The sequence below is a fragment of the Gossypium hirsutum genome, chromosome A10 (genome assembly GCF_007990345.1).
Source record: "Gossypium hirsutum isolate 1008001.06 chromosome A10, Gossypium_hirsutum_v2.1, whole genome shotgun sequence".
NCBI classification, from domain to species: domain Eukaryota; kingdom Viridiplantae; phylum Streptophyta; class Magnoliopsida; order Malvales; family Malvaceae; genus Gossypium; species Gossypium hirsutum.
In genome coordinates, this window is record NC_053433.1 from 91,991,874 (window position 1) to 91,999,047 (window position 7,174).

General features: G+C 36.2%; 1 non-coding gene across 1 annotated transcript; it reads right to left on the reverse strand.

Annotated features, from left to right (window-relative positions):
• Positions 1-1,761: 1,761 nt before the first annotated feature.
• LOC121209073 (small nucleolar RNA R71) lies at positions 1,762-1,868 on the reverse strand. Its single transcript, XR_005904190.1, has one exon. It is a non-coding gene; the product is annotated as a small nucleolar RNA R71 (small nucleolar RNA).
• Positions 1,869-7,174: the final 5,306 nt, after the last annotated feature.

Sequence of the window (7,174 nt, forward strand, 5' to 3'; positions counted from 1 at the left end):
CTAGGCATTCCAAAGCTTATAAATACACCCTAGAGGAAGAGGAAAGGGGGCACAGAGAGAAAGAGGCAGGGAACTGCTCAAGGGAAGTCGATTGATCCATCTCAGAAGCCAGAGTCACCATCAAGACTGAAGATCTCCCCTCAATTTTCCTTCAGGAGTTTTGGGTTTTCTTTATGTTTTGTATTCATTATTCTTCTGAGATGTTTTCCTTTCTAGTTATGAACTAAATCCCCTAAATACCTAAGGGGAATGAAACCTAATACGAATCTTGTTATTATTTTTTGAATTGTGTGATAAATATTTACCTTGTTCTTAATTATGTGTTCTTAATTCTTGTTTTGATATCCCAGGATTCTGATTCAAGATAAGCTCTTATTCAGAGGATGAATAGACCCTATCTAAGAGTACATTTGTCACAATTCAGTAGAGTTGACTGCACGCCTAGACATAGGGTGACAAGATTTTGCCGGATTAGGGTGAAACCTAATAAGGGGATCCATAGATCGAGTTAATGCAACCCTAGGGTGTTAATTAGAGAAAAGTTTCAATTATTCAATCTAGGGATTAGACATTATTAGTCCTGAATAGGGATAATAACATAACTTAGGGATCTCTACGGGACAAGTTAAATAAATAAATCGTCCGATTCGGAGCCAGAATAATAAGTACAGTCTAGGTAGATTTTTCTTTAGGTATTGTCTTAATTCAATCATTTTCCAAAAGTAATCCCCCAATTCTACTTTCTGCAAATTCTTAGTTTAGATAATTAGTTAGTTAACACAAAACCTCATTATTCTTAGGCTAGATAATAAAAAGACAGTCGTTACTAGTACTTTTAGTTCCTTTGGGTTCGACAATCTGGTCTTGCTAAAACTATACTACTGTTCGATAGGTACACTTGCCTACATCGTGATAATAGTTAGTTTCAAGAACGATTCTTTATAAATATTTAAAACCTGTCACACGAAAATCGCGATCAAGTTTTTGGCGCCATTGCCAGGGAACTAAGATATTAGGAACTCTCAATTTTTATTACTTTAGCCATTTATTTTTCTTAAAATTTAATTATTATTATTTATTAATTTACTTTTTCTTTCTCTTGGCAAGTTTTTATAGTTTATGACTAGAAGAAACCCGTCAGGACCACTACTTTTTGAAGAAGAAATTTATCGCACAGTTCGTAGAAACCAAAGAGAAATAAGGCGAAGCTTTAAGATACACAGAGAACGAGAAAGAGGACAATACTCAAACCCCAACCGAAGAAATGGCTGAAAACCAAGACAATCAGCTACCTCCTGCGATGCACGTTGAACTAGCGAATTAGAATCCTGCTCCTCGTACTATGTATGATTATGCTAAACCTACTTTAACAGGAACTGAGTCAAGTATAGTTAGGCCTGCTATTGCTGCAAATAATTTTGAACTAAAACCTAACACTATTCAAATGATACAGCAATTTGTTCAGTTTGATGGTTTGCAGGATGAGGATCCGAACACTCACTTGGCAAATTTCCTAGAATTGTAAGATACATTTAAAATTAATGGCGTCGATTGACGACTTGGGCCTATACCTAAAGAACTGGGTCACCCGCACTACCTTTGGCCTTCCCTGACGATGCCATTCGTCTTCGGTTATTCCCTTTTTTATTGAGAAACAAAGCTAAATAGTGGTTGAACTCGTTACCATGAGGGTCAATCACTACTTGGGAACAAATGACTGAAAATTTTCTATTAAAATATTTCCCATCGGCTAAAATAGCCAAATTGCGTAATGATATCTCTTCGTTTGTGCAGATGAACTTAGAAACTCTTTACGATGCATGGGAGAGATACAAGGACTTACTAAGAAGGTTCCCTCATCATGGGTTACCGCTTTGGCTACAAGTTCAAACATTCCAAAATGGTCTGAATCCTTCGACTCGAAAAATGGTTGACGCAGCTGCTGGCGGAACCATAAATAATAAAACACCTAAAAATGCTTATGAGTTTATTGAAGAGATGTCACTGAATAACTATCAGTGGCAAGTCATGAGGACTAAGCCAACTAAAACAGTAGCCATTTATAACGTCGATTCGGTTACTATGTTGTCAAACCAGGCAAAACTTCTAAATAAAAAGATTGATGGATTACTTGGTTCTACTCAGGTACATCCAGTAATGAGGTGCGAGACGAATGGAGGAGGAGCATGCACAGAGTATCAACCCTTCAACCCTAGCATCGAGGGGGAACAAGTTCAATATATGGGTAGCAATAACTCTAGATCCCAAAATAACCCATATAGTAACACTTATAATGCAAGTTGGAGGAAGCATCCCAATTTCTCGTGGGGCGATCAAGGAAATCAAAGACCACAACACCCTCCGGGTTTTCAACAACCACCCTATCAACAGGAAAAGAAACCGAACCTTGAAGAGATGCTGTCTAAATTTATCTCGGTGTAAGAAACCCATTTCTAGAACACCGAGACAACACTTAAAAATCAACAAGCGTCGATCCAAGGGCTCGAAACTCAGATCAGCCAGCTTTCCAAACTAATCTCCGAACGACCACAAGGTAGCTTGCCAAGTAATACTGAACCCAACCCAAGGGAACAGCTCAACGCGATTAATAGATGAAGAAGGATTCGTTGAGCCTGAGCCAGAACTGAGGCAAGAAACTATGGTAAGCAGAGGTCAAGGTGAGGTGGGTCATAATAAAAACAAATCAGTGAATGTCGAATATAAACCTCATGTGCCATACCCCAATGCGACAAGGAAAGATCGCTCAGATGAAAAATTTGGTAAATTCCTTAAACTCTTAAAAAATTTACATATTAACTTACCGTTTATTGAAACTCTATCGCAAATGCCAAACGCAATGAAATTTTTAAAGGAGCTTTTAGCAAATAAACGGAAGTTGGACGAGGCGTCACATATGGAGCTAAACGCAATTTGCTCAACTATTCTACAGAATAAACTACCCAACAAACTAAAAGATCCAGGGAGTTTTACGATTCCTTACTTAATTGGGAGTTTAGATGTTAATAATGCATTAGCTGATTTAGGGGCTAGTTTTAACTTTATGCCCTACAAAATGTTCAAACAATTAGGTCTTGGGAAACCCAAATAGACTAGAATGAGCATTCAATTAGCAGATAAAACTATAAGATTCCCTAGGGGTATTATTGAAGATGTGCTAGTTAAAGTCGATAAATTTATATTTTCCATTGACTTCATTGTTCTAGTCATAGAAGAAGATAGCAACACTCCTTTGATTTTGGGACGGCCCTTTTTAGCAACTGCTAAAACGATTATTGATGTTGGCACAGGTGAAGTAACGCTCCAATTTTTGAGAATTCTGTGAATGTTGGCAAAATTTCATGCTTTGATTTTGTCATTTGTGAGTGAAATTCTGAAATAGAACCTATGTGAAAATGTTTGAAAATGCTATAGGCTAAATTGAAGTGGCCAAATAAATAGGAGTGCAAAATAGGAGGATTTGCATGACAAACCTCCCATTTTACATGAAGTGGCCAGCCATCATGTTGTTGCAGACAATATGAGCACTTGATATCCATAATTCATGGTACAAATTGATAATGGGTTAGGTAAATGTTCCATGATAATGGATTAGGTAAATATTCCATGATAATGGGTTAGGTAAATGTTCCATGATAATGGTTTAGGTAAATGTTCCATTATGGGCATTTCATGTCTTTTGTATTAAAGAATTAAATGGATGAAATATGAAATTTTATTAAAAGAAAAAGAGGTGAAAAGAACAAAGTTTTGTCCATCTTTGTTCATCATAGCCGAAAGTTAGAGAAGAGAAAGGAGAGAAGAAAGCTCTTGAATGTTCGGTCACTTGGGGAAGAAAATTGAAGGTAAGTTCATGGTAGTTTGCTTCTATCTTGATGTTCATGAGTTCTTCTTGATTCTACCTTAACTCTTGAAGCATATTTTGGTTTTTAGTTGTGTTGTGAGCATTTAGTGATGAATTAAAATGAAAGAAATGGTTGTTGTTTCATGTTCTTTTGATGAAAAACGGAAGATAGGCGAAGTTGAGCCAAACAAATGAGCATGCATGAGCCTTAGATGCTAAGGGGAAAATCGGCTAACATGTTGTGCTTTAAAATGATGAAATGGAGATTATACTTAAGTAAAATCATAGATATGTGATGATTGATTGGTGATATACATGTTTAAATAACAAGCATGCAAGTTAGGTGTGAAAGCGTGATTTGGTAATAAATCTGCTTGGGACAGCAGCAGTAACGTGATTTTGGAAAATCACCATAAATTGTGGGAGATGAGTTAGAAGCTACATAAATTATGTAATTAAAGCTTAATGAGTCTAGTTTCAAATGGAATAAACGAGAACATATTTTAAATTCTGTACAATGAGAAATTTGATTCGTAATGAAGAGTGGTCAGATTAGTCAAACAGTGAAACATGGGAAACTTTAAGAAAAATCTGGTAGTGATTGGCCATACCAAAAATTCTGAAAATTTTATGGATAGAAGGTATATGAGTCTATTTTCAGGGAAAATTAACGGAACTTGATTTGGAGTTTCGTAGCTCCAGTTATAAATAATTTAGTGACTGTTGCTCAGGAAGACAGCTTGCAGTGAAATTATGATTATGTGGTAAACATTGACAAAAATTTGTTAATGAGTTGCTTATTGTTTTCTTATAAGCTTACTATGATCTGTAGGTGTAGTTGGCCGAATATTGTAAGGGGGTATTTGATAAACCGTAATTTATACATATTTTTACCCCATGCTTACCGCATTTTATGGATGATTTTTCCTTAAAATTGGTGAATTCGATGCTCCTAATGCCTTAATTTCATGTTTTATACTTAGGTGAGCATAAGAGAGCGAAAGGAACAAGAAACGATCCAAAAACAGAGAAAATGGGCCAAAGTACGAAATCAACACGGCCTGGACTTCTTCACACGGGCATACCACACGGCTGTGTCAATCTGGCAGAATCGAAGCACGACTCACACGGGCGTGTCTCTGCCTAGCCTAAGTTGAGTCCAATTCAAAAAAGGCTAATTTTGAGGGTTCCTAGGCATTCCAAAGCCTATAAATACACCCTAGAGGAAGAGGAAAGGGGGCACAGAGAGAAGGAGGCAGGGAACTACTCAAGGGAAGCCAATTGATCTATCTCAGAAGCCGGAGTCACCATCAAGACTGAAGATCTCCCCTCAATTTCCCTTCAGGAGTTTTGGGTTTTCTTTATGTTTTGTATTCATTATTCTTCTGAGATGTTTTCCTTTTTAGTTATGAACTAAATCCCCTAAATACCTAAGGGGAATGAAACCTAAGACGAATCTTGTTAGTATTTTTTGAATTGTATGATAAATATTTAACTTGTTCTTAATTATGTGTTCTTAATTCTTGTTTTGATATCCCAGGATACTGATTCAAGATAAGCTCTTATTCAGAGGAGGAATAGACCCTGTCTAAGAGTACATCTGTCATAATAAAGCGAAGTTGATTGCGCACCTAGACATAGGGTGACAAGATTTTGCCGGATTAGGGTGAAACCTAATAAGGGGATCCATAGATCGAGTTAATGCACCCTAGAGTGTTAATTAGAGAAAAGTCTTAATTATTAAATCTAGGGATTATACGTTATTAGTCCTGAACAGGGATAATAACATAACTTAGGGATCTCAACGGGACAAGTTAAATGAATAAATCGTCCGATTTGGAGCCAGAATAACAAGTAAAGTCTAGGTGGATTTTTCCTTAGGTATTGTCTTATTTCAATCGTTTTCCAAAAGTAATCCCCCAATTCTACTTTCTGCGAATTCTTAGTTTAGATAATTAGTTAGTTAAAACAAAACCCCTTTATTTTTAGGCTAGATAATAAAAAGACAGTCATTACTAGTACTTTTAGCTCCTTTGGGTTCGACAATCCGGTCTTGCTAAAACTATACTATTGTTCGATACGTACACTTGCCTACATCGTGATAATAGTTAGTTTCAAGAACGGTTCTTTATAAATATTTAAAACATGTCACACGAAAATCGCGATCAATATTCACACCATATATCAAACCACTATCATCCATTAACTCTGAAATGGATTAATTACCACTTAAGGACCTTAACTTTAAGGTTCTATAGCTATTAGACACCTTTAGCTAATAGAACACAAGTTTTGCATTTTACGCGATTTAGTCCTTTTTATCAAATTAACTAACCAAACGATAAAATTTCTAAACAAAACTTTCACATAATCATTCAGTCATACTGTAAACATTAAAATAATAAAATAATTATTTTGAATTCAGATTTTTGGTCCCGAAACCACTGTTCTGATTTGACTAAAAACGAGCTGTTACAACTCACCCCCTTAGGGATTTTTGTCCCTAAAAATCTTACCAGTGAGTAGGTTAGGGTACAGTTTTCTCATAGCTTCTTCAGGTTCCCACGTGGCTTCTTCGACACTGTGTCGTTGCCACAAAACCTTCACCAAAGCTATTTGTTTATTTCTCCACTCTTTAATCTCTTAAGCTAGAATTTTGATCAGTTCTTCGTTGTACGTCATATCAGGTTGAATTTCAATCTCCACTGGAGAAATTACATGTGATAGGTCTGATCTGTATCGACGCGACATCTAGACGTGAAACAAATTATTGATTTTCTCTAACTCAGTCGATAAAGCTAGCTGACATGCTACTGGACCTATTCTTTCAATGATCTCATACGACCTGATAAAACATGGAATCAATTTTCCTTTGTGACCAAATCTAAGATTTTCTTCCACAGGGATACTTTTAGAAACACTTTATCACCGATCTAAAATTCAATGTTTTTTCGTTTCAAATCCGCGTAAGATTTCTGTTGATTTGAAGCTGCTTTCAAACTGTCGCGAATTACTTTCACTTTTTTTTCAGCCTCTCGAATCAAATAAACCCCGTGAATCATTATCTCACTCAAATTGGTCCAATACAATAAAGTTCGACATTTGTGACCATACAAAGCTCCGTACGGTGTCATCTTTTTACTTAATTGAAAGCAGTTGTTATATGCAAATTCAACCAACGGAAAATATTTCTCCAATTGCCTTCAAATTCTAAAACACAACAACGAAGCATATCTTTGAGAATCTGTATTGCTCTCTCAGACTGACCATTGGTTTGCAGATGAAATGCTGTACTAAAATTCAACCTTGTAC